The 27,473-nt window shown below is 42.5% G+C and overlaps 1 pseudogene; it reads left to right on the top strand.

The window, feature by feature from the left end:
- The first annotated feature begins 1,323 nt into the window (after window positions 1-1,323).
- Window positions 1,324-26,399, top strand: LOC123946491 (annotated as a pseudogene).
- The last annotated feature ends 1,074 nt before the right edge of the window (window positions 26,400-27,473 follow it).

Raw genomic sequence — 27,473 nt, 5'->3', positions numbered from 1 at the left:
CCCTACAAGCAAGGGAATGTCGCCCCCTAACCGGGGTTGCGGAGATGGACCATGACGTTACAAACTTAGTGTATTCCCCTTTTATGTCTGCCCCGCGCCAAAGAATAGTAATGCCAGAGGACGGGCCTATAAATGTGGAGGCCCTAGTGACTTCTACTGTGCGGCCTGGGGATGCGAAACTACAGGTGATGTCTATTGGAAACCCACCTCAAATTGGGATTTTATCACTGTAATAGCTAATTATTCTCATCAGCTGGGAACATTTTGGGAAAGGGAAAATGATGGAAAACATTGTAAAAATGCATGGTGTCACGCCCTTAAGATTACCTTCACAGAGTCTGGAAAGAAAGCAGTCCACTGGACAAAAGGATATAGCTGGGGCCTTAGACTCTATAAAGAACATTATGATGAGGGACTCATATTTACTATAAAACTCACAATAAAATCCCCCTCTGCAGCCATAGGACCTAATCCAGTCCTGCCAGATCAGAGAGCCCCTACTGATTTTATCAATTGGCCCTTACATCCTAAATAAGCTTGTTCAGTTCATCAAAGACCGCTTGTCAGTAATCCAGACAATGGTACTGACACAGCAATATCAACTCCTCAAACAAGCCGAATCCCAAACTGACATAGTATAAGAACAGGACAAATGGATATAAGATTCTATCCATGATAAAGGAAAAGGGGGGAATGAAAGACCCCCTTCCTCCTTGCTGAGGGCTTTTTCCAGAGTGCTGAAACAAGGCCGCCACACCAGAACAAACAGCTATGTCTTTGTCTTGAACCCAACGCCTGACTATGCTTAATTTAAATAGACCAATCAGGTTCCTGTAACTAAGCATCTGCTTCTGTAAGTCTGCTTCCCGCTCCCCCGCTCTACCCCCCCCTTCCCGCCTTCGTCTTCGCGCGGGCGGGTCCTCCAAAGCCAATCCGCTAACGCCAAGTATGCCTTTTTCAAATGTTCAAACTGTCAGCCAATCAGCTCCGCCCCACCCAAAACTTGTTTGTACCTGTCTATAAAAACCCTGCACCACCCCAGCCTGGTGTGCTCAGCTAGCAGGAGCTGCTGACCACCCGCAGGCGCTCGCGTTGCAATAAAGATCCTCTTGCTATTTGCATCCTGTGGCAGTGTTGAATTCTTGGGTACGGGATCCACGGGTCTTTCAATATCAGGGAGGAGCTGGACGGGCGGTCACGAAGTCCGCTCTGGACGGTGGCCCAGTGCTTGGACCTTGGAGGCCCCTTTCATCCCCATACAAGGCAGAACCCCCAGAGTTCCGAGCGCTGGGCCAGGCCCCTTAGGTTCGATGCCCTGCCCTCCATTCCGAGTGAAGACTGAGGCCAGGCTGACTCCTATCCTCGTGGGAGCCATGAACCAGTCCCACATAGGCGCCCGCCTTCGCATGGTGCTAGGACACCTGGGCCGGCGCTTGGCCTGTGTCGGGGTATCCTTTGGGCTGGGTGGGTCTTGGGCTGCAAGTGTGGTGGCTTCCAGGGTTCATGCACAGCCGCCAGAGGACTCTTCCCCCTTCGTTGGCGCCGGGGTCCTGTATTGGTGTCAGCAGTTCCGGGCGCCAGGGGGCGGGAGGCAGGGGAGCCTGGGCTAGAGGGTTCCCAGGGCGGGGAGCCCCAAGTTCCCAGCAGGGGACCCGGCCTGCCCCCGGGGGCAGGCCGGCCTCAGGGACTGACGTGGCGCTGCCCCAGGCTTGCCGGCCCTCCTAGGGCCTGTTTCCCTGCCTTGCCCAGGGAGAGTGGAAGTTTTTCCTGAGGGCCTGCTCTCAGCTAGTGTGGCATTTTCTGCACTTGGCCGCGCATGATCTGACCGCCCAGAGCCCGAGGAACGCGAAGCACAGTCACATCCGCTAGGTTTGTAAACCTGAGCGCTGGGCTGCCTGGAGCGCTGCGGGCAGACGGGGGTGGGGGTGGGGGGACACTCAGGCAGCAGCGCACTCCCGCGGGGGTTGGGAGGAGGCGCGGGCAGGCATCCTCTGGCTGTTCCTTGAGGAGAGCTGTGCGTGCTGCTCCGCCAGGGTGTCCCTGAACCCCCCAGGAGTGGATAGATCTCTCCCCGTTGGTCTCGGAGTTACTCTGGGAGGCGATGTGTGTGCCATCCGTGTCGGATCCCGGAAAATGTCACTAGGGGACACGGATGTCAGATGATTTATGAATTGTTTCTCCTTCTCCGATTAAGTGTTCTCATTCAAGGGGTACTTTGGGGACGAGGAGGACACTGCATGGGATTTCCCCGTAAGTGATGGGATTAGGCTCTATGATGCTGTGTGCAGGATCCTGACGTCCTTCCTAAAAATGATTCTACGAATGTCTCTTGTTACTTTTATTTCACGTTTACTACCAGCCATGATGTAGCAGAACCACTGTCAACCTGGAATCTGTCCCAGATCAAGGTGAATATGTAATCTCATTTGACCAGTGGAAACACAGAAACCCAGGCCAGGAGACATTAAAACTTTGGACCAAAGACATTTAATTAACGAAACCAGTGATTGACAAAGTGTGCTCCTAGGAGCAGCAACAATAACATCCCCTGGAAACTGGTTAGACATGCAGATTCCCAGGCTCATATGGACTCTACATACCCCGGAGTGGGGCCCAGCAATCTGTTCTCACTTGTTTCTGATACATGCCCACCCTTGAGAACCACCAACGCATGGGGACTGTGGGTATCTGGAACGAGAATGAAGATTTCCAGGTCCAGTCTGGGACTACTATGAAAATTCTGGGGTGCCTGGGTGGCTCAGTCCCAGAGACCTCTCTTGATTCTGGCTCAGCTATTGATCTCAGAGTTGTGACTTCAAGCCTGGCATTGGACTCCATGCTGGGCAGTGAGCCTACTTAAAAAATAATAATAATTAAAAAAAAATTCAGATCCTGCTGGTGCTTCTCTATTAGTGTTGAGGTTAGAGCTTCTTTTTCATCTGTGTTTCCTAGAAGAGCACTATCCTATCAACCTTCTGCCATGGTGGAGATGTTCTACACCAGCACTATCCAGATCCATTGCTGCGAGCCCCATGTGGCCATTGAGCACTTGAAATATGGGTTGGGGCATTTTCCTTTTCATTCTTTTTTTTTTTTTTTTAGATTTCATTTAATTATTTGGGAGAGATCACAAGTATGCCGGGAGGCAGGCAGAGAGAGAGGAGGATTCAGGCTCCCTGCTGAGTAGAGAACCCAATGCAGGTCTTGATCCCAGGACCCCAGGATCATGACCTGAGCCAAAGCAGAGGCTTTAACCCACTGAGCCACCCAGGCGCTCCTTCATTCTCTTCAATTTAAAGAGACAGATGAGGCCAGGGACCCTGGTATTGGACAATCTGCTGAAACAGTCAGTGAACGTCCAGATGGTTGGGGCTTAAAAACAATCCTGGGGGCACCTGGGTGGCTCAGTGGGTTAAAGCCTCTGTCTTCGGCTCAGGTCATGATCCCAGGGTCCTGGGATCGAGCCCCACATCGGGCTCTCTGCTCAGCAAGCAGCCTGCTTTCTTCTCTCTCTGCCTGCCCTCTGCCTACTTGTGCTCTCTCTCTGTGGAATAAACATCTAAATAAATAAATAAATAAATAAAAATCCTGGAAATCATATGGCCTTCTCTTCCCAGCCTTACCTGGTTCTAAAGAGATGTGGGTTCTGGCATAAACCAGTGGTCTTAATGCATAAAACACAATGCATTTTTTAAATGCAGAGATGCATTGAGAAGAAAACAAATATGACCTGTAATTCAAACTCTCACGGACCATTATCAGTCAATGTTTTGGTGTGTTTCTTTTCTGTGCATTTACATAGTTAGAGCCATCCTGTAGAGATAATTTTTGCCCCCATTTTTTCATGTTTACTAATATTATGTAGTTAGGACGTGAAGCATTTCCACATCATTAAACAAACTCTCTGAGGAAAGCAGTCACCACCACCAGAACACACAATGGTAAGGAGAAGAATTGTGGACTGAAATATTGCCTTCTGACCACCACATCTTGCTAGTAGCTGACAAAGGTCATTAACTCTTTGCCGAGGAAAACAGGATTATACTGTCCCCAGTTACATAAAGACATGACAAAAACATGAAAAAAATGAGTTATGACATTCTTATGCTCACTCCTAAGCTAAAGAAACAATGAAAACAATTGAGAAGAAGCTAAGTAAATTTTCTGTCATTCTCTGGATAGAAAACTAGAAAGAATTCCTAGCTCTTTAAGATAGTTAAAATTATACTAAACTATGTGGATCATAGTTTTCATAGAGCCTAGCCACTATTTAATAGACTTTTTTTTTTTTTTTAAGAGTAACAAGCCTAATGGTTTCTTGTATTTCAGAATAGATTCCCACTAAATTCAATTTCTCTTTGGAAGATCACATTTCTTCTTACTGTTAGATTTGAACCTTACAATTTTTATTTGTTTGGCAGTTTAGTGGAAGGAATAGTATGTGGAAGAAACTGGTGAAAGCTATGAAGTAAAGAGTATGGGTCCAGTCTGGCCTGAGGCATTTTCTGCTGGATGATCTTGGACCCAGTTACTGAGCCATGTGAGTCTCATTCTCCTGCTCTGGGCAGCAGGAAAGGTGATGAAGGTCTTGGGACTTCCAGCCCCTGCTCTGGGCTCTGTGAAATGAGATGATGTAAGCAACTGTGCGTACCTGTCCGCAGCTGTGTGTGTAACCCAGTCTTCCCTGATGAGAGCTAATTCAGGGAAGACTGTTGTTTCTAGAAAAGGTTGACTCATAAATTTCATTTTATTTGCCTTAATTCACTACCTAGGTATCCCACTCCTCTTCAGGGGCTGTTTCTCCTAACAGTTTCCATCCTCCACAATTCCAGTAAGTAGATCGAATTGTCATTCTTAACCATACAATGTGTATAAAGCATTTCCTAGTGGTAATTAAGATATGAAATACAACATCTTATGTTGTGTGATGAAAATTCATTATGCAGGGGCACCTGGGTGGCCACTGGGTTAAGCATCCAACTCTTGATTTTGGCTTAGGTCATGAATCTCATGGGCTGTGGGATCCATTATGGGTCAGGCTCTGTGCTCAGCATGAAATCTGCTTCACCCTCTCCTTCTGCTCCTGCCCCTTAACCTGCCCTCTATCTCTCTCCCTATCTCTACAGAGAATAAATAAATTCTTACCAAAAATTCATTACACAAATCATGTGTTGCCAGGACAAATTCTAATTAGAAGTAGCAAAAAATGGGGCGCCTGGGTGGCTCGGTGGTTTAAGTCGCTGCCTTAGGCTCAGGTCATGATCTCAGGGTACGGGATGGACCTGCTCGGCAGGGAGCCTGCTTCCCTCTCACTCTCTCTGCCTGCCTCTTTGCCTACTTATGACCCCTCTCTCTGTCAAATAAATAAATAAAATCTTAAAAAAAAGAAGTTGCAAAAATTTGAAGATGAGTTTAACTCTATATGTATTTTAAAGTTCAGAAAGAGGAATAATATCAGAGGTGTATAATCTGATTTTGTTCAAATTCAGACATGTTATACCTCATTCAAGTTAGCCTATGGCTTGTGGTCCTATTGCTATCTTAGCTAGTGACTTTGGTTTATCTTAAATTACCTTTGTGAGGAAAGACATCAATCTCCATGGAGTATTCTCATAGAGCCACATTTCCAATTGAGAAGAATGGACTGGGTGATCTGAGTTTGTGCATATACTATGTACTTACTTGGATTGTGTCTCTTTGATTTCTTCTGAGGGCATATGATCTAGACAATTTAAAGTATAAAATCTATTGAATTTGTCTCCTACCTGAACTACCATACATAGTCATTAGCCAACAAATTTGAAAGAGAAGAAAAGGAATTAAAAAAATCATTCACAATTCCATTACATAAAAGTAATCACTTAAAAATGTGGTTTTTAAATTTATTTGCATTTTTTTCAAGTACCCTTTTTAAGATCTTATTTATTTATTTGAGAGAGAGAGAGAGACCGCGTGCCTGTGAGAGATCTGGAACAGGGGGGAGGGGCAGAGGGAAAAGCAGATTCCCTGCTGATCAAGGAGTCCGATGTGAGATCCCATGAACCTGGGATAATGACGTAACCCAAGGCAGATGCTCGACCCACTGAGCTACCCAGGTACCCTGTGTCTTGGTTTTACACAAATCTAGGTATATTTTAGTATAATAAGTACTATACATGCTATTATATGTGCTCCATTTTCTTAAAAGACTCATTTATTTAAGAGAGAAAGTGCACACATTGCAAGTTGGGGGAGAGGCTGAGGGAGAGAATCTCAAGCAGTCTCCCCGCTGAGCCCACAGACCATCTGGGGGCTCGATCTCAGACCTATGAGGTTATGACCTGAGCTGAAATAACCATCCCATGCTTAACTGAGTGAGCCACCCAGGGGCCCCAACCTCTTCATTTCTAAGGCCCGAGTCATATCCCATTGAGTGGATACAATTAATGATTCTTCTATTTTTTGGTAACAGTACTAGTTAACATTTTAGTTTTAAACTTTTTAAAAAATGTTCAGATTAGGGGCATGGCTGGCTCAATGGGAATAGTATGTGACTCTTGATCTCTGGTTTGTGAGTTCGAGCCCCACATTGGGAATAGAGAGTACTTAAAAAAAAAAAAATAGATAAACCCTCACCCCTAGACTTGTTTAAAGAAAAAAGTTCACACTATTTGCTGAGAGTAAATAAAAAATAGAAATGCTGGGTGGAAGAGTATGAACATTTCTCAGGCTCTTGATACATGTTGTTGGGTTATGATTTTTCAGTTACACTTATTTGTAATTCCTTTTTCTCCTTTAGGTATACTCGGGATAATAATGTTCTAAGCCTAGAACAGAGAAAATTTTATGAAGAAAATGGGTTTCTTGTCATTAAGAATTTGGTGTCTGATGCTGATATTGAACGCTTTCGGTACAGTAACCCTTGTTTGTTTTACAAAAAAATGCTGTGTCTACAGTGGGAATGTGAGTAAGATTAGCGTGTGTGTTCAGATATTTTTCGGTGATTGGTTCATTGGGAAGCAGTTAGGAACATGAGCTCTGGAGCCAGACTGGCTGCTTTAATGTTAGCCAGACTTCTTCTGTTGTGTGTCCTGGAGCAACGTACTTTTTATACTTCTGTTTTCATACCTGTAAAATGGGGATGATAAACGTATTTATGCCCTAGTGTTGTTGTGAGGACTGGATGAGGTGAAGAACACACAGATGCCTTTGAACCCCGGGCCTTGGCCCATGGTAAGTGTGAGAGAAGTTATTTGCCATTATTACTCAGGTACACCACATCACAGATGGTCCCTTACTGTTCTGCTAGGCTAAGGAATAGGTGAGTCCCCGCAGTGAGCTCCGGCCTCACAGTGAGGAGACTAGGGCTGCTGCGCTGGTCATTTTCTCGTCTCCATCCTCAGAACTACTCAGCCTGACCTGGAGGTCAGTCTGGTGTAGAGACACCACCCTCCTCAATCTCTGAGACTCTTTGCCCAGAACTGGCCAGACAGGTGCCTGGAGCCTGCAGTAATGACATCATCTGCCAATTTAATTCTCTAGGAACGAGTTTGAAAGGATCTGCAAAGGGGAGGTGAAACCAGAGGGAATGATGATAATGAGAGATGTAACCATTGCCAAATTAGAATTTACTCCAACTGAAAAGACGGTTTCAAAGATCCAAGATTTCCAAGAAAATAAGGAACTCTTCAGATACTGCACTCTCCCTGAGGTTGGAGAACTTTCCTGCGTTTTCTTTTTAAGTGAATAATGCACCTGCATGCTTGCCTCTGGAATTGCTTACAGTTTATCTGGCCCCTCTGTTTTGTGGCTGGTGAGCCGTCAGTCTCAAATGGAAGTGGACATTTGGCAGTGCCTGGACCCGTGTTGGGTTGGCGCACAGTGGGGACCATGTGCTTCTCTCGGGGTAGAGGTGGGCATGGTGGGTGGGTGACCTGCTCATGGAGCCCAGGGATTCTATAGTGTGCAGAATAGTCCCCTCCCCCAAATGATGACTTATCCAGCTCCAAATACAGTAGTGGGCAGATGGAGAAGCCTCCTCTGGAGTCTGGTCCTTATTCTTGTTTGCGAAGGGTAGGAATTCTGCCTTAGAGACAGAGCCTCTCTCACTGTGGCTATGGGCAAATCAACAGCAGGGACATTGCAGATCCTATTCACTGGACATTCATTTTTTGTTTCTTTTTGTCTTTTGAACTGGTCCGTAGGGGTTAAGGTTTGTGTTCAGATTTTAACTCATTTTTTAAAAAATCAATATTCTTTAAGAGTAGTTCAATTTACAAAGACATCCAACTGTCCAGAAGGGCATGAGATGAAAAGGAAAGTCTCACACTCTAGCCCCACTCACCACAGAGCTTTCTGGTGTATTCAACTAGAAGTCTTTCGTGGCTATGCAGGTGCATGTGTCTACCCCAACCTTTTGCGTCACGTGAGACCATACTTGTCCACTTTACAAGTGTAGTTTCTACACTTATAGTAGATCTTACACACCTTTCTATATTACATATACATTAATCTATATCATACTTATACACTATTATATAACATCGTGTTGCATCAATGTATCACAGTTTATGAACAACTTATTTAGAATGGTTTTAAAGGACACATTGCATATAGTACATGCTAGAAATTATATCCCCAAGTGGTATTAGAGAATTTGCCCATGGGGGGCACCTGGCTGACTCCATTGGTAGAGCATGCTACCTTTTTTTTCTTTAAGATTTATGTGTTTATTTTAGAGAGAGAGAGGGTGGGGGGAGGGGGAGGGTCAGAGGGAGAGGGAGAGAGAAAGTCTCAAGCAGACTCCCTGCTGAGCACAAACCTGACATAGGGATGGATCTCTGGACCTGAAATCATGGCCTGAGCTGAAACCAAGACTCAGTTGCTTAGCCGACTGAGCCACCCAAGTGGCCCAAGCATGTGGCTCTTGATCTCTGGGTTGTGAGTTTGAACCCCAGGCTGGTTATGGAGGTTACTTACAACTTAAAAAAAAATTTTTTTTAGGGGCCCCTGGGTGGCTCAGAAGGTTAGGCCTCTGCCTTCACTTCAGGTCATGATCTCAGGGTCCTGGGATGGAGCCCCGCATTGAGCTCTCTGCTCAGCAGGGAGCCTGCTTCCTCTTTCTCCCTGCCTCCCTCTCTGCCTGCTTGTGATCGCTGTCTGTCAAATAAATAAATAAATAAATTTAAAAACAAAATTTTTTTAAATGGGACACGTGGGTGGCTTGGTTGGTTAAGCATCTGCATTGGGCTCAGGTCAGGATCCCTGGGTCCTGGGATGGAGTCCTACATCAGGCTCCTTGATCAGCACAGAGCCTGCTTCTCCCTCTACCTATTGTTTTCTTTCATCCTCTCTCTAACAAATAAATAAAATCTTAAAAATAAAACACATTTAAAATAATTTAAAAAAAAGAAAGAAAATTTGCCAGAAAAAAGACTGTGTACAGGTAAGCCAACTATGATGTCCAGCCCATTGGGCTGGGGACAGGATTGGATATGACTTCCCAAACTCTAGTCCTGCTCTGGAAATGGAAGTTGTGTGCATCCATCAAGGAGGAAAATCTTGAAGTTGGAGGCAGCACAGGGTAGATTAAGCACGACTGGGACATCCAGGTTTCCCACCCCTCTAAAATCTGAACCATGCACTTGCTGGTTCATGCAATGATTTTTAGGCAGTAGGTCATGCTTTTAGTAGTTAGGTATATATTTTCATGTGTATTGGAAAAAGTGACCAGCACATCCAACCTATGACCTCAGGAATATTATTAATCAGGATAAGACGTAAGTTATTTTGGAAAAATTATTGACTAACTCTACTGGGCACCTCTGTAAAGTAGGATAGAAATGGTAAAATGGCTCAAGAGTGTCACTGAGGTTGAGAAAATACTGGTCAGAGGCACCTGGCTGGCTTAGCTGTGGGACCATGAGACCCTTGATCTCAAGGTCCTGAGTTTGAGCCCCATGGTGGGATTAGGGATTTAAAAAAGAAAGAAAGAAAATACTGCCAAAGAAAACTGCAAAAGTTAACATGCTTTATAAACAAATAAATAGGAGACCTGCCTTCTAGGATTTTGGTTTCATTTCAAGCATTTCCTGCTCAAGTTGCCAATATTCCTTCTACAGAGGATCAAACAATGAGAAAGCAGTAGAATATGCTTCATTTTTGGAGTCAGATAGAATTGGAGATTCAATACCATCTATTTCATTGAATTGGCTAGGATTCCAAAGAGGCTTGGAAAAGCCTGTTTATTTCAGACATCAAGCCTGCAGACTTGCTGTTACAACTTTTTCCTGCTTTCAAGCTTTGTTTGCAATGTTGTGAAATACTAAGTGGTTTTATATATATTATAAATATATATATTTATATATATATAATATATATTATACATATATTATAATTATATATTATAAATATATAAATATATATATAATATATACGTATGTGATTATATATATATAATATATATATATATTATATATATATTTGTTTGGAGGGGAGGGGCAGAGGGAGAGAATCTCAGGTCGACTCCCCACTGAACAAAGGGCCCAGTGCAGGGCTTGATCCTGTGACTGTTCGACCATAACCTGAGCAGAAATCAAGTGTTGGAAGCTTCACTGACTGAGCGACCCAGGCACTCCTACCAGGTGTTGAATGAAGGCATCTTGGCTCTTGTACAGATAATTGTACTTTGTGCCACTTTTGTGCATTGGATTTCTCATCAAACATTTTTTCTTCTTTTCCCTTAGATTCTGAAATATGTGGAGTGCATCACTGGACCTGATATTGTGGCCCTGCATACAATGCTGATAAACAAACCTCCAGATTCTGGTAAGGGCTCTTATTTGTTACAAAAAAGCCCCCCCACCACCACAAAAAAAAAAAGAGGAAATGAGAGAGTTTAAGGTGTTCTAACTCTAGCTGTGTGTGTAACAGCTCAATTTGGATAACTAAATATATATGTCCTTTTATTTGTCTCGAAATAGCATACATCATAACAATAGTGAGGAAGAATAGCGATTTCAGATGTTAAATGGAGGGTTATTGTTGGATTTCTGGACAACTGACTGGCTTGCTGCTCAAAAATTTGGTTTTATAAACATGACTGCTCATATACCCTAGGCTCCTATTATTATAATTATCATCCTGAAGCTTTGTTAAGTATTCTCACCAATGATGGTGTGAATTCTGTTTTCCTGACTGAAGATATTATTATTATCAAAATTAAAGCTTTCTTATAAATCACATACATCACTTGACTTAAAATGTCTCGTGCTTGCTAAAATGTATCTCCTAAGATTTCACTCCCAGAGAAAATGATTTGGAAGCTAAAACCCAGATATGTGCACTAAAAAAATTTTTTTTTATTGGCTACATGCCAGTGTGGAGCCCAACACGGGACTTGAACTCATAACCTAGAGATCAAGACCTGAGCTGAAATCAAGAGATGCTTAACTGACTGAGCTACCCAGGCACCCCCAAGAATAAGCAATTTTAAAGCCAACAGCTCTTGGTCCATGCTGAGAAATTCTAATCTACTAGCAGTAATAAATCGGTCCTTCAGAATTCTTTATTGTTTTCCACTTTTTCTGGAGAAAAAGAGGCCAGGAGAGCTTTATGTGACTAGGCCATAGTGTAGCACCACGAAATCTCCCTACCCTGGATGTCTTGCTTAGAGAGGTTGGGGTTGGGCATAGGGGAACAGTACCAAGTTCAGAGTGCAAAACAGGGAACCACGTAAATGTGGTTCTATGATCTCTGATTCTACATAGTGACTGTCCGCCAAGTGCTCTTAGTTCCGGGAAGAATTTCTTGGAAGCCTTTTATTAATTTAGTTACTTGATAGTGTTTGGGTCAGCCACTTAGAGGGCTAATGGGGAACTTCAAATTTGGTGATTCTCTTCAGTTGACCAAACTTTTCTGGGAACATACTGGTTTTCCACCTACCTGAGTTACAAAGGAATAAAGCACAATAGAGATTGTAACATGTTATGAGTTGTCAGAGAATGGTGTGAATCCCTGGCTGTGAGAGACCCAGAAAAAAAGTGTAGGATCTGGAGTCACCCTGTCGATTTGATATTCCAGTTTGGTGCTTATCTCTCCAGGCTGATTGTCTGTAGTATGGTTTCACGTTTTTGAGTTTTGGAGGGATAGTCACTGATCTGGTTATCAGGCAGAGGAGATGAATTCTGAGGTTCAAGAGTGGTTTAACAGCAGGTTCTGTTTCAGGCAAGAAGACATCCCGCCACCCCTTGCATCAGGATCTGCACTATTTCCCCGTCAGGCCCAGCAATAACATAGTTGGTGTTTGGACAGCCATGGAGCAAATCAACCAGAACAATGGATGCCTGTGTGTGCTCCCGGGCAGTCACAAAGGCGACCTGAAGCCACATGCTTATCCCAAGTGGGAGGTATAAATCCCTTCCTTCCTTCCTTCATTCCTTATCTTTTTCTTTCCTTCCTTCCTTTCTTCCGTCCTCCCTTCCTTCCTCCCTCCTTTTCTTTTTTTAGGATTTTATTTATTTATTTATTTGAGTCAAACACAGAGAGAGACAGGGATAAAGGGAGACAGCTCATGATATTTGGTCGTGATACTTGTGAGAGGTGGCGTGGGCGGAGAGAGGCAGACGGGGAGAAACACGGACATGGAGACTCTGGTGAGCACTAACTCAACATGCTGCTTGATTTTGTGACCCTGAGATCATAACCTGATCCCCAAATCCAGAGTCTGATATCTGACTCCCTGAGCCAACGAGGTGCCCCTAGAAGATAAATCTTTACCAGAATATTTATTGATTTGTTTTGATTTTTATTTATTTATTTTTAAAGATTTTATTTATTTATTTATTTATTTTACAGAAAGAGAGAGGTAACAAGTAGGCAGAGAGGCAAGCAGAGAGAGAGAGAGGGAAGCAGGCTCCCCACTGAGCAGAGAGTCTAATGCAGGGCTTGATCCCAGGACCCTGAGATCATGACCTGAGCCGAAGGCAGAGGCTTAAGCCACTGAGCCACCCAGGTGCCCTTTTGTTTTAATTTTAGATTGGATTCAATACAGAACTTTAAAAATGAGATGGCATTTCCTTTCTTAGCAAAACATTGTTTTAGGTTTTGCAACCAGGATCAGGGAAAATTCAAAGATGTCAGGTAGAATAATCATTTTTCTTTCAACAAGTTTTGGAAAGCTGACCAGTGTGGGGATCTCACACACTAAGATCCTAAAATCATCACGCCTCATTGCAGAGGTCAGACATAAACACCCACAACACCAGATGCATGTATCAGCTGCCAAGTAATTCTTACCCACTGATTGCTAGATGTCAGGATAAAGATGACGGAGGGAATATCTCCTCCCCTGTAGAGAGACCAGCGAAGGCTCTGGGGAAGGATGAGTAGTATGTTGCATGGTTTATTGATTGAATTATTGAATGCATTTGAACCCATGAATGGTGAGATCAAATCGGCTCTTCTAGAATGATAATCTTGAGATCTAGAGCAGGAGGTACTGGAAGTGAGGTGTCCAGAGGCAGAGAAACCAGAGAGGAGATGATGAGTGTTTTAGGCCTCAGACAATAAAGTCTGAAACCCCCAGAAGAGCACGTGTTGTTCAGGTGGGAAGAATGCATCTGGGTTTTTTGTTAGGAAGTAAAGAATATGGCTTTCAGGACTTCTGTATCAATTAGTTAGAATTCGTACTCTGAGGAATGGTGCCAACTGAAATTCTTTGAGTCTGGATTCTGATACAAAATCGGAAATTGTGAGATTCATAAACTGTTGAGGTTTATGGAAAAACTGAGTTGAGGTTTAGGGAAAGTTTGTTGCAGGCAACAGAAGTGGGCTGTGGCTGACTTAAGCCAAAGAGAGTGTCTTGGAGGGGCGCAGGCACATGCTGAGTCCATGGAAAGGCTGGCTGACTCTGGTAAGCAGTAAAGTGGGAGTGTGACAATGGGAAGTCCAGATGGGGCACCTGGTGGGGGCAGTTGAACCTGGACCATGACCAATGCCTTTGATCGATCCTCTGTTCAGATACAAAGTGATGACAGTGGGACGTCAGATTGACTTAGCAGAGGTTACATATCCACCTAGCCAGGAGAGAAGTACAATGGATGAAGTCCCAACTCAGTCGAGCAGGAAAGAATCCTTCCCCCAGAAGAATGTGGGACAGTCTTATGAAGGGGACTGGGATACTGTGGTCCCCACATAACCATTATTTAAAGCAATAACTAACATTGGAAGTAGTTCTAAAAAAGCACAGTGTTGTAATGTACTATTATTTCTTTACTCTGGTTGTGACATGAGTGCTTTATGAGGTGAGGAAACTTGAACATTTTCTCTCTTCTGGCTTGAGAAAACAGTTTGCTTCCCAGAGGTACTCCTGAATAATAGAAGAATGATTTCGGCAAAGTTATGGGGGAGAAGAATATCATGTTGGGAAAGTGTGATTATAGATTCATGCTGGAAAGGGGATCTCCCATGTTAACTGCAAAATGCAAAGTTGGTCTAGATCTTTGTTTATGATTCAGTAATGATGGATAAGTAGAAATTTGAGATTCTTCATTTGGTCCCCCAAATCCATGATTTTTACAACCAGATGTCTGAGAAGTTTTTGTATATATATATTTTTTAAGATTTTATTTATTTATTTGACAGACAGAGATCACAAGCAGGCAGAGAGGCATTAGAGGGAGAGGGAGAAGCAGGCTCGCTGCTGAGCAGAGAGCCAAACCTGAGGTTTGAACCCAGGATCCCGGGATCATGACCTGAGAGGAAGGCAGAGGGTTTAACCCACTAAGCCACCCAGGTGCCCCAATGGTTTGTATATTTACAGTTGCTTTTAAGAATCTTTTTATTAAAAAAATAATAATTTTTTATTTTGGGGCACCTGGGTAGCTCAGTGGGTTAAGCCTCTGTCTTCGGCTAATGTCAAGATCTCAGGGTCCTGGGATCAAGCCCCACATTGGGCTCTCTGCTCAGTAGGAAGCTTGCTCCCCTACCACCCACACCTACATCTCTGCCTACTTGTGATCTCTCTCTCTTTCAAATAAAAAAAATAAAATCTTTTTTAAAAAAAAGAGTCTTTTTATATCTTTCCCTTGGCAGAACTTAGGAAACCTTTGCTTTTCCTAATGAGTCATTGATAAAATTCTTAATCATTGGGTTCCTCAAATATAGTTTTGGTTCTCTTATGTGATCTAGGGAGGAGTTAACATGATGTTCTACGGGATTCAGGACTATGATGAAAACTGCCCCCGAGTGCATCTTGTGATGGAGAAGGGAGACACTGTTTTCTTTCATCCTTTGCTCATTTGGATCTGGTTGGAACAGAACACAAGGATACCGGAAGGTATGCATTCACATCACTATAGTTTCCAATGATGAATACATTAGAACGAAAAATGTCAAGATATGTGAAACTTCATGAGATTTGTGACATTGAACGAAACTGGCGTTTAGTCTGGTTTATTAACCAGGAAATCTATTTGCTACCTCATGCTTTTTTGCTCATATCAGTAAGAAGCCAGGTGAGCTCAGGATCCTCATCCTGCTGATAATGAATTATGAACATTCATAGAATTGCTTCAGAAGAAGAACATACTTGGGAGCCCATAGCCTGTGCTTTTGGAGGCAGAAACAAAGGCTGACATATAAAAATCATAAAATTTGGAATGTATATAGCTCATAGTAACCACTAAGAGGAAGGTTTATAATAGCTTTATTTGGAAAACCATGATCAATTCTAAGCAAACGTTTTAAATTGATTGCCCAGACGTCAAATTTCACAGGCAGCCATATTTTTCATCCCTGAGTCCCAGAAGTTGTTTTTAGCTTCAGAATGTTTTAAACACCTAATGATTTAAAACTGACAAAATTTCTCATAGTCCCAGACTTCTCGCTTCTCAAAAATTCAACAGATCTGACAGTACTGGGGACTTACATTTCCCCATATAACATGGCTCTCCATACTACATATTGGGGAGTGTTGGGGGGCTGAATGAAACCTTCCTGTTTTTACACCAACTACCACTGTCTCCCTGAGGTCAAGGGTTAGTTTCCAGTTTTCATCTTCTATTTATTCATATTTCCATCAGGATGATGGGCCATGATGAAGATGAGGAAGGAAGACACTCATCTGGATCAAAATTAAATGAGGGTGGGGAACGGTGCCAAAAAGCAAAAGAAAAAAAAAATAACCACCTCTCAGCATTCAAGTTCAATGAAATATAAGGGCAGTATTTAGAAAATCAAAACTAATTGTAAAAATATCCATGATGTGAGGTGGTATCTCCGAATCCTCCAGAAGATCGCCAGTTAGAATGGCAAAAATCGACAAGGCAAGAAACAACAAATGTTGGAGAAGTTGTAGAGAAAGGGGAACACTCGTACACTGTTAGTGGGAATGCAGATGAGTGCAACCACTTAGGAAAACAGTGTGGAGTTTCCTCAAAAAATTAAAAATAGAGCTGCCCTATGACTCAGCAATTACACTACTAGGTATTTACCCCAAAGATACAGATGTAGTGAAAAGAAGGGCCATATGCACCCCAATGTTCATAGCAGTAATGTCCACAATTGACAAAATGTGGAAAGGGCCAAGATGGCCTCCAACAGACGAATGGATAAAGAAGATATGGTCCACATACACAATGGAATATTACTCCACCATCAGAAAGGATTTGCATCAACATGGATGGGACTGGAAGAGATTATGCTGAGTGAAATAAGTCAAACAGAGAAAGTCAATTATCATACGGTTTCACTTATTTATGGAACATAAGGAATAGCATGGAGACATTAGGAGAAGGAAGGGGAAAATGAAGGGAGAGACATCAGAGAGAGAGATGAACCATGAGAGTTTAGGGACTCCTGGAAACAAACTGAGGGTTTTAGAAGGGCAGAGGGTGGGGTGGGTGGACGGGTGTGCCTTTTGATGGGTATTAAGGAGGGCACAGACTGCCTTGAGCACTGCGTGTTATACGCAAACAATGAATCATGGAACATTACATCAAAAACTAATGATATACTCGATGGTGACCAACATAACAATAAAAAAAAAGAAAAGAAAGAAATATGCATGATGGGCACAATGCCAGCATTTTAAAGAAAGACTAGAATGGACTCTCTACCAACATGGCCCTCAGAAGTGTGCAAGCAGGAGGTATAGCCACAGTGACATAAATAATTTGAGTTTTCCTGAGTTTCACTAATTTGGGCCTTTTTAAAAAAAGATGTTATTTATTTATGACAAAGAGAGATAGTGAGAGAGGGAACACAAACAAGGGGAGAGATGGAGAGGGAGAAGCGGCTCCCCACCTAGCAGGGAGCCTGGTAAAGGGCTCACTCCCAGGACACTGGGATCACGACCCGAGCTGAGGGCAGACACTTAACCAACTGAGCCACCCAGGTGCCCCTTATTTGGGCCCTTTATCATGTATCCTTAGCTCCAAAATTCAACTTGGAATGAAAAATGGAAATTTATGTTTATGTGTGTGTATAAAAAACAGAAGCCGAGGCAGAATTATCCACAGAGACCTGGCAGGCCAGAAAGAGCTGGCATGATATATTCAGAGCACTCAACGAGAAAAACATGCAGCCAAGAATACTCTATCCAGCTAGGCTATCATTGAAAATAGAAGGAGAGATCAAAAGCTTCCAGGACAAACAAAAACTGAAAGAATTTGCAAACACCAAACCAGCTCTCCAGGAAATATTGAAAGGGGTCCTCTAAGCAAAGAGAGAGCCTAAAAGGAGTAGATCAGAAAGGTACAGAGACAATACAGTCACCTTACAGGCTAATAATGGCACTAAATTCATATCTCTCAATAGTTACCCTGAATGTTAATGGGCTAAATGCCCCAATCAAAAGACACAGGGTATCAGAATGGATAAAAAAACAAGACCCATCAGTATGTTGCCTACAAGAAACTCATTTTAGACGCGAAGACACCTCCAGATTTAAAGTGAGGGGGTGAAAACAATTTACCATGCTAATGGGCATCAGAAGAAAGCTGGGGTGGCAATCCTTCTATCAGATCAATTAGATTTTAAGCCAAAGACTATAATAAGAGATGAGGAAGGACACTATATCCTACTCAAAGGGTCTGTCCAACAAGAAGAACTAACAATTTTAAATATCTATGCCCCTAACGTGGGAGCAGCCAACTATATCAACCAATTAATAACAAAATCAAAGAAACACATCAATAATAATACAATAATAGTAGGGGACTTTAACACTCCCCTCACTGAAATGGACAGATCATCCAAGCCAAAGATCAACAAGGAAATAAAGGCCTTAAATGACACACTGGACCAGATGGACATCACAGATATATTCAGAACATTTCATCCCAAAGCAACAGAATACACATTCTTCTCTAGTGCACATGGAACCTTCTCCAGAATAGATCACATCCTGGGTCACAAATCATGTCTCAACCGGTATCAAAAGATTAGGATCATTCCCTGCATATTTTCAGACCACAATGCTCTGAAGCTAGAACTCAATCACAAGAGGAAAGCTGGAAAGAACCTAAATACATGGAGACTAAACAGCATCCTTCTAAAGAATGAATGGGTTAACCAGGAAATTAAAGAAGAATTGAAAAAATTCATGGAAACAAATGATAATGAAAACACAACAGTTCAAAATCTGTGGGACACAGCAAAGGCAGTCCTGAGAGGAAAATATATAGCAGTACAAGCCTTTCTCAAGAAACAAGAAAGGTCTCAAGTACACAACCTAACCCTACACGTAAAGGAGCTGGAGAAAGAACAAGAAAGAAACCCTAAACCCAGCAGGAGAAGAGAAATCATAAAGATCAGAGCAGAAATCAATGAAATAGAAACCAAAAAAAAAAAAAAACAAGAGAAAAAATCAATGAAACTAGGAGTGGTTCTTTGAAAGAATCAATAAGATTGATAAACCCCTGGCCAGACTCAACAAAAAGAAAAGAGAAAGGACCCAAATCAATAAAATCATGAATGAAAGAGGAGAGATCACAACTAACACCAAAGAAATACAGACAATTATAAGAACATACTATGAGCAACTCTACGCCAACAAATTGGACAATCTGGAAGAAATGGATGCATTCCTAGAGACATATAAACTACCACAACTGAACCAGGAAGAAATAGAAAACCTGAACAGGCCCATAACCAGTAAGGAGATTGAAACAGTCATCAAAAATCTCCAAACAAACAAAAGCCCAGGGCCAGACGGCTTCCCCGGGGAATTCTACCAAACATTTAAAGAAGAACTAATTCCTATTCTCTTGAAACTGTTCCAAAAAATAGAAACGGAAGGAAAACTTCCAAACTCATTTTATAAGGCCAGCATCACCTTGATCCCAAAACCAGACAAGGATCCCACCAAAAAAGAGAACTACAGACCAATATCCTTGATGAACACAGATGCAAAAATTCTCGCCAAAATACTAGCCAATAGGATTCAACAGTACATTAAAAGGATTATTCACCACGATCAAGTGGGATTTATTCCAGGGCTGCAGGGTTGGTTCAACATCCGCAAATCAATCAATGTGATAGAACACATTAATAAAAGAAAGAACAAGAACCATATGATACTCTCAATAGATGCTTAGAAAGCATTTGACAAAGTACAGCATCCCTTCCTGATCAAAACTCTTCAAAGTGTGGGGATAGAGGGTACATACCTCAATATTATCAAAGCCATCTATGAAAAACCCACCGCAAATATCATTATCAATGGAGAAAAACTGAAAGCTTTTCCGTTAAGGTCAGGAACACGGCAGGGATGTCCATTATCACCACTGCTATTCAACATAGTACTAGAAGTCCTAGCCTCAGCAATCAGACAACAAAAAGAAATTAAAGGCATCCAAATTGGTAAAGAAGAAGTCAAACTATCACTCTTCGCAGATGATATGATACTATATGGAAAACCCAAAAGACCCACTCCAAAGCTGCTAGAACTTGTACAGGAATTCAGTAAAGTGTCAGGATATAAAATCAATGCACAGAAATCAGTTGCATTTCTGTACACCAACAACAAGACTGAAGAAAGAGAAATTAAGGAGTCAATCCCATTTACAATTGTACCCAAAACTATAAGATACCTAGGAATAAACCTAACCAAAGAGACTAAGAATCTATACACAGAAAATTATAAAGTACTCATGAAAGAAATTGAGGAAGACACAAAAAAATGGAAAAATGTTCAATGCTCCTGGATTGAAAGAATAAATATTGTGAAAATGTCTATGCTACCTAAAGCAATCTACACATTAAATGCAATCCCTATCAAAATACCATCCATTTTTTTCAAAGAAATGGAACAAATAATCCTAAAATTTATATAGAACCAGAAAAGACCTCGAATAGCCAAAGGAATATTGAAAAAGAAAGCCAAAGTTGGTGGCATCACCATTCCGGACTTCAAGCTCTATTACAAAGCTGTCATCATCAAGACAGCATGGTACCATTGGGGAGGGTAAATACTATCGTGAGTGCTGTGAAGTGTGTAAACCTGGCCATTCACAGACCTGTACCCCTGGGGATAAAAATACATTATATGTTTGTTAAAAAAAAATTTGGAAGGGGAGGCGAACCATAAGAGACTATGGACTCTGAAAAACAACCTGAGGGTTTGGAAGGGTCAGGGGTGGGAGGTTGGGGGAACAGGTGGTGGGTAATGGGGAGGGCACGTTTTGCATGGAGCACTGGGTGTTGTTCAAGGAGAATGAATACTGTTACGCTGAAAAAATAAATAAAATGGAAAGACAGCATGGTACTGGCACAAAAACAGACACATAGATCAGTGGAACAGAATAGAGAGCCCAAAAATCGACCCTCAACTCTATGGTCAACTAATCTTCGACAAAGCAGGAAAGAATGTCCAATGGAAAAAAGACAGCCTCTTCAATAAATGGTGCTGGGAAAATTGGACAGCCACACGCAGAAAAATGAAATTGGACCACTTCCTTACACCACACATGAAAATAGACTCCAAATGGATGAAGGACCTCAATGTGAGAAAGGAATCCATCAAAATCCTTGAGGAGAATGGAGACAGCAACCTCTTTGACCTCAGCCATAGCAACATCTTCCTAGGAACAACAGCAAAGGCAAGGGAAGCAAGGGCAAAAATGAACTATTGGGATTTCATCAAGATCAAAAGCTTCTGCACAGCAAAGGAAACAGTTAACAAAACCAAAAGACAACTGACAGAATGAGAGAAGATATTTGCAAACGACATATCAGATAAAGGGCTAGTATCCAAAATCTATAAGGAACTTAGCAAACTCAACACCCAAAGAACAAACAATCCAATCAAGAAATGGGCAGAGGACATGAACAGACATTTCTGCAAAGAAGACATCCAGATGGCCAACAGACACATGAAAAAGTGCTCCACGTCACTCGGCATCAGGGAAATACAAATCAAAACCACAATGAGATATCACCTCACACCAGTCAGAATGGCTAAAATTAACAAGTCAGGAAATGACAGATGCTGGCGAGGATGTGGAGAAAGGGGAACCCTCCTCCACTGTGGGTGGGAATGCAAGCTGGTGCAACCACTCTGGAAAACAGCATGGAGGTTCCTCAAAATGTTGAAAATAGAACTACCCTATGACCCAGCAATTGCACTCCTGGGTATTTACCCTAAAGATACAGAAGTAGTGGTCCGAAGGGGCACGTGTACCCGAATGTTTATAGCAGCAATGTCTACAATAGCCAAACTATGGAAAGAACCTAGATGTGCATCAACAGATGAATGGATAAAGAAGAGGTGGTATATATACACAATGGAATACTATGCAGCCATCAAAAGAAATGAAATCATGCCATTTGCGACGACGTGGATGGAACTAGAGCGTATCATGCTTAGTGAAATAAGTCAATCGGAGAAAGACAACTATCATATGATCTCCCTGATATGAGGACATGGAGAAGCAACATGGGGGGTTAGGGGGATAGGAGAAGAATAAATGAAACAAGATGGGATTGGGAGGGAGACAAACCATAAATGACTCTTAATCTCACAAAACAAACTGGGGGTTGCTGGGGGGAGGTGGGATTGGGAGAGGGGGAGGGGGCTATGGACATTGGGGAGGGTAAGTGCTATCATGAGTGCTGTGAAGTGTGTAAACCTGGCCATTCACAGACCTGTACCCCTGGGGATAAAAATACATTATATGTTTATTAAAAAAAAAAAAATTTGGAAGGGGAGGCGAACCATAAGAGACTATGGATTCTGAAAAACAACCTGAGGGTTTTGAAGGGTCAGGGGTGGGAGGTTGGGGGAAGAGGTGGTGGGTAATGGGGAGGGCACGTTTTGCATGGAGCACTGGGTGTTGTGCAAAAACAATGAATACTGTTACGCTGAAAAAATAAATAAAATGGAAAAAAAAATTTCATGCATTTAAATGTGAAATCCAAAAAAAAAAAAAGTCCTGATTTTGTGCTCCATTGCTCCGCCGCTTGCCGAGAGCCGGCCCCTCCCCCCATGGTCTATCTTCCCGTCGTTTTAGATTCACTTCTCCACAAGTCCTACCTTTCAGAAAGTGGTTGATTTTCTGTTTCTAGAATTGCTGTTCTTCTTCTCTTCGGTCTCCCATTGGATTTGTAGGTGTTTTCAATGTTTAGATAAGCTATCGAGCTGATCTCCTGCTACCAGATGTAGTTTCAGCCTGCTACTTCCCCGCCATCTTGACTCCTCCAATACAAAGGATTTTAACACAAGTTTTCTCCCAGAGAGCAGGATCATTAGTGAATTTTAGTTTTGAAAAATTTTCTCTAGTTTCCATTTTTCTACAATGCATATGTACTACATTTGATCACAAAAACATCAGACCTTAAATATATATATTTTTTAAATATATATTTTAAAGTTTTATTTATTCATTTGTGAGTTAGAGAAAATATAAGCGGGTGGAGGGGAAGAGGCAGAGGGAGAAGCTGACTCCCCACTGGGACCCCAGGATCAGGACCTGAGCTGAAGGCAGATGCTTAACTGACTGAGCCACCCAGACGCCCCCGAACATGTGTTCATATATGAAAATTATAAATGCAGAACTGGAATATACACAAGGGGCTATAGAAGGCTGAATGTTCCAGCAGGACTGACAGGTCTCTTCATTCTTGGGCAATTTGGCATCAGGACCGTTAACCCTGCTTCCCCCAGCAGAGTCTCCTGGTGCCTGTCTCCCTCTCCTCTGGCCACACACACGCCCTGGGGAGAAGTTCCGCCTGCAGCATGCCTGCCCTTGCCAGAGTCTTACTGTCTTTCTCCCCAGGTAGGGCGAGAGCGCTCTGCTTAGAGGAAGGGTGGCTGTCCACTCTTTTCCTCTTCTTTCCAGACAGCCCTGCACAAGTGAGGAGCTCAAGGAGTGTGCGAAGGTTTGTGGGTTGATATTTCTTCACTTCATGCTAGGGAATTACCCCAGGCCTCTTGACATTTCTCAACCGGAACAATTCTGTAAGTGGTAATTTTATCCTTTCATCTTCTGCTGGATTGATACGTATGTATCTTTGAGGTTCAAGTTCATGCTGAAAGATCACAAATCTGGGCAGCGCACACCCTGTCAGTCCGTCAGACTAGTTTTAATTATGGCTGATACTGGAAACAGGCTTGGAGAAAATACACTTGCGTGTCTTTGTGTGGAAATGATTTATAGAAAGCTTGTCTTATAGCTACAACACTTAGCTAAATTATACTTGTGCTCCTAGAATTAGATTTATCCTGTTTTTCTTAATTTTTTTTTCATGTGAGAATACCATGATCTTTATGGGACAGATTCTAAAATTGTAATTCGGGTCCAAAGGAATGGAAATGAGTGGAGGGTTTGCTTGGGTACGTGTGTGTGTGTGTGTGTGTGTGTGTGTGTTTCTTCCTTACCTCCAGTTTTTTTGCTTCTTTCCTCCCTCTCTGTTTCATCACAAAATACGAGAGATCAGCGGTGCTCAGCAGAAAGGGAGTGGGGATGGTCAGATGTCGTCACCTGGAGAGATTTTTTGCTTGGGTTTGAGGGCTCACCCAAATAATCCAGGATGATCTCATCTTGAGATCCTAAATCATACCCACAAAGACACTTTTTCCAAACAAGATCACTTTCACCCTTTTGGGGGGTTAGGACATAAACATACTTTTTTTGTGGGGGTGAGCATGACTGTTGAGGGGAGAAGTTCGGGAATTCTGTTTTGAGATGTCTGTTAGACGATGTGGAAGCAGGGTCTGGAATCCTCTGGAGAGTTCAGGCCAAAGATATAACTTTGAGGATCATCAGGTTACAGAAGGAATTTAAAGTCACAAGATAGAGATTACTGGGAAAGCGGTTTGTATAGAAAAGAATTGTCAAAGGAGCCTGGGCGTGAGGATACCCAGTGAAGGAGGCTGAGAAGGAACAGGGAGGGAAGTTGGGTGCGTGTTTTGCTGAGTTCTGTGATGCTTGGGGTCTAATAGCTCCAAAATGAGAATCGACCTTTGGGAGCACCACATGGTAATCGCTGGTCCACTTTGACCGGCACTTTGGGCAGAATGGAAGATGGACGGGCTTCCAAAGAAAAGGAGAGGACAAAAACTGGCGACAAGGAATGTACACAATTTTTTCAAGCTTTGCTGCAGAAAGAATGCAGAAATGTATGAGTGAGAGATGGAGGAAATGTCATCTTGAAGGCAGGGAGCCTCGAAGAGATGGAAAGCTGACAGCAGGCTTCTATGCTAATGGTGGAAGAGGGGATCCAACAAGGTGGAAAAGAAAAGGAGAATCGCTTGCACAAGGTTCTGGAATAGTCAAGACAGGAGATAGGTGTCACTGCCCAAGGGGAGGGCTGGACTTCGCTGGGAGCGCTGAACTGCCCCAAAGCTGAGACAGTCCAGGATGGGGAGAGCTGCAGGTAATGGCCAAGATTCTGGCTTCTGTTTGATGCATGAATGAATCTGACCAACTTTAAACCTTGGTCCTGAATTACTGGGATACGATCATCTCTTCTTCTCAGGGAAGAATATCATATTGGAATCTGGGATTGATTGCAATTTCTCTTTCATATAATGAAAGAGTTTGTGGGCACCTGGCTGGATCAGTTGGTGGGGCGTGAAATGCTTGGTCTGAGGATCTGAGCTTTGGCCTGAACTGGGTACAGAGATTACTTAAAAATAAAATCTTTAAAAAATGGTCATAAGTGTGCACAACTCTTAAACAATTTAATTCAAGTTTCTTTGGTTTTGCTAATTTTTTTAACTGCTCAAATAGTCTATTCTTTAAAAATCATCTTTAACTTCTTACACATCTGGGGAGAAGTATTCCTCAGATGGTTTTGAAAACCGTTGTGTTTCAATATTTGTCTTCAAGGATACCTTCGGTGCTTGGGGAAACGTAGCACGTTGCTTGAAGAGGATGGGAAAAGGTGATTTTGAAGTGATCTTCAAAATTCCAACTTTAATAAGAATAAATACCAAATGCTGAAGGAGAAAGAAATGATCATTCTTGTGATAATGTTGGTTTCATTAGTGTTTCCATTTCAAATGTTCTCAGATATTTTTATCTTAATAGCACAATGATTAAAGATGTGAACTTAAGGAATTTCCACATAATCCAAATCACTGTTTTTAAAACTGGGTACATTCATCAAATTACCTACGGAGAAATTATTGTTCTAATTCCCCCATGGGATCTTCAATGAGACATTTTAAACCCATCATCCTTTAATTTAAAAGAGGCTGACAACAATTGAAAGCATTCGATTTCCTTCATCTCTTAAAAACCATCCACTTAAACCAGCTCACAACAGAGTGGTAAGGGATATACGCACTTGTAAAACGAGGAATTTGGTGGGGGCGGGCATTAAAACTACAGGTGTAGGGGGGCACCTGGATGGCTCAGTGGGCTAAAGCCTCTGCCTTCAGCTCAGGTCATGATCCCAGGGTTCTGGGATCGAGCCCCGCATCGGGCTCTCTGCTTCACGGGGAGCCTGCTTCCTCCTCTCTCTCTGCCTGCCTCTCTGCCTAGTTGTGATTTCTCTCTGTCAAATAAATAAAATATTTAAAAAAAAAAACTACAGGTATAGGTAGTCTCATCTCACTGTCTTTCCCATTGGTCAGGGAAGTCAATAACTTTCAGGGCCTGTGTGGGTAAATGCCTTGACCTTTAAATAATCTGGGTTGGCCTGAATTTAATTTACATTTGCAGTGCCCACTTTCTACCAGGGGAGGGCGGTAAGGACTCACAGATTCACCCATGCCAGGTCCAGGAGCTCTTTTTCTCAGAAACAGAAAGATAGAGAATCCCTTTCCTTTACCTACCAAAGGCCAGATACTTCACTTTAAACTATGATAAACATAAGCGCCTCTTCTGAAGACCCCTGGCAATCCAGTCAACGAGTTCAGGATCATGTTCCAGCCCTGGGATGATCAATTTGTGGGCGATGAGGTGAAGCACTAATGAGGGAAGGCCCAGGACATTTCTGTCAACCTAAACAAATCTGAGAATCTGGGTGGGGAGGAATCATGGAAAAAGGAGAGAGAACCCAAAGATGAAGGCCAAAGGGCTAGCCTTGCTCTGGGTGTTGACGATTGTCCACCCTGCCTCAGAGCAAATAGGTAGCAACTAAGAAACTCTCTTCTGGGTCCTGGCCTGCTTTCCTCCATGAGTATGGCAGTTTCACCACATTCCATAAAGACATGCCTTAAGAAACTCTAACATATTTAGGGGCATCCAGGTGTATCAATGCGTGAACTGGCTGGCTCTTGATTTCAGCTCAGGTGGTGTTCTTAGGGTCTGGAGATGGAGCCTGGCCTCTGACTCAGCACTCAGCACAGAGTCTGCCAGTTCCTCTCCCTCTGCTCCTCCCCCTGAGTTCTCTCTCTCCCAAATGAATAAATACATATATAAAATCTTAAAAAAAAAGAAATAACATGTTTACAAATTGAGACATTCTGGAAGTTACTCTTTAAGACGAAGAAATAATGAGAAAAATGAGGGAGAGCAAAGAAACAGTGACATGCCGTGTCAGTCATCTGCAGAGACTGGATGGGAATGATATTGCAGAAAGAATTTCTAGTTCTTATAGCCATTATGGTCAACAATATGGAAGGTCCTCAAAAAGTTAAAAATAGATCTGTCATATGATCCAGGAATCCCACTGAATTCCAGTTCCAAAGGAACTGAAATTAGATTTCAAAGAGGTATCTGCACTCCTATGTTCATTGCAACACTTTTCACAAGAGCCAAGATATGGCAACAACCTCAGCGTCTGTCATCAAGTGAAAGGATAAAGAAAATACGGTAGGCACACACAATGGAATGTGATCCAACCCTAATTAGGGAAGAGACCCTGCAGTTTGTGACAACAAATGACATTGTGACAACATGGATTTAGCTTGAGGGCACAATGCTAAGCAAAATAAGCCAATCACAGGATTAGTACTACCTGCTACCACTTACAGGAGGAATTTAAGAGCCAAACTCCTAGAAGCAGAGAAAATGGTGGTTACTAGAGGTGAAGGGAGGGGAGAA

This window comes from Meles meles, chromosome 7 (genome assembly GCF_922984935.1).
Source record: "Meles meles chromosome 7, mMelMel3.1 paternal haplotype, whole genome shotgun sequence".
NCBI lineage: Eukaryota > Metazoa > Chordata > Mammalia > Carnivora > Mustelidae > Meles > Meles meles.
The sequence above is the reverse complement of the archived record's forward strand: the minus strand, read 5'-3'. Positions and strand labels throughout refer to the sequence as shown.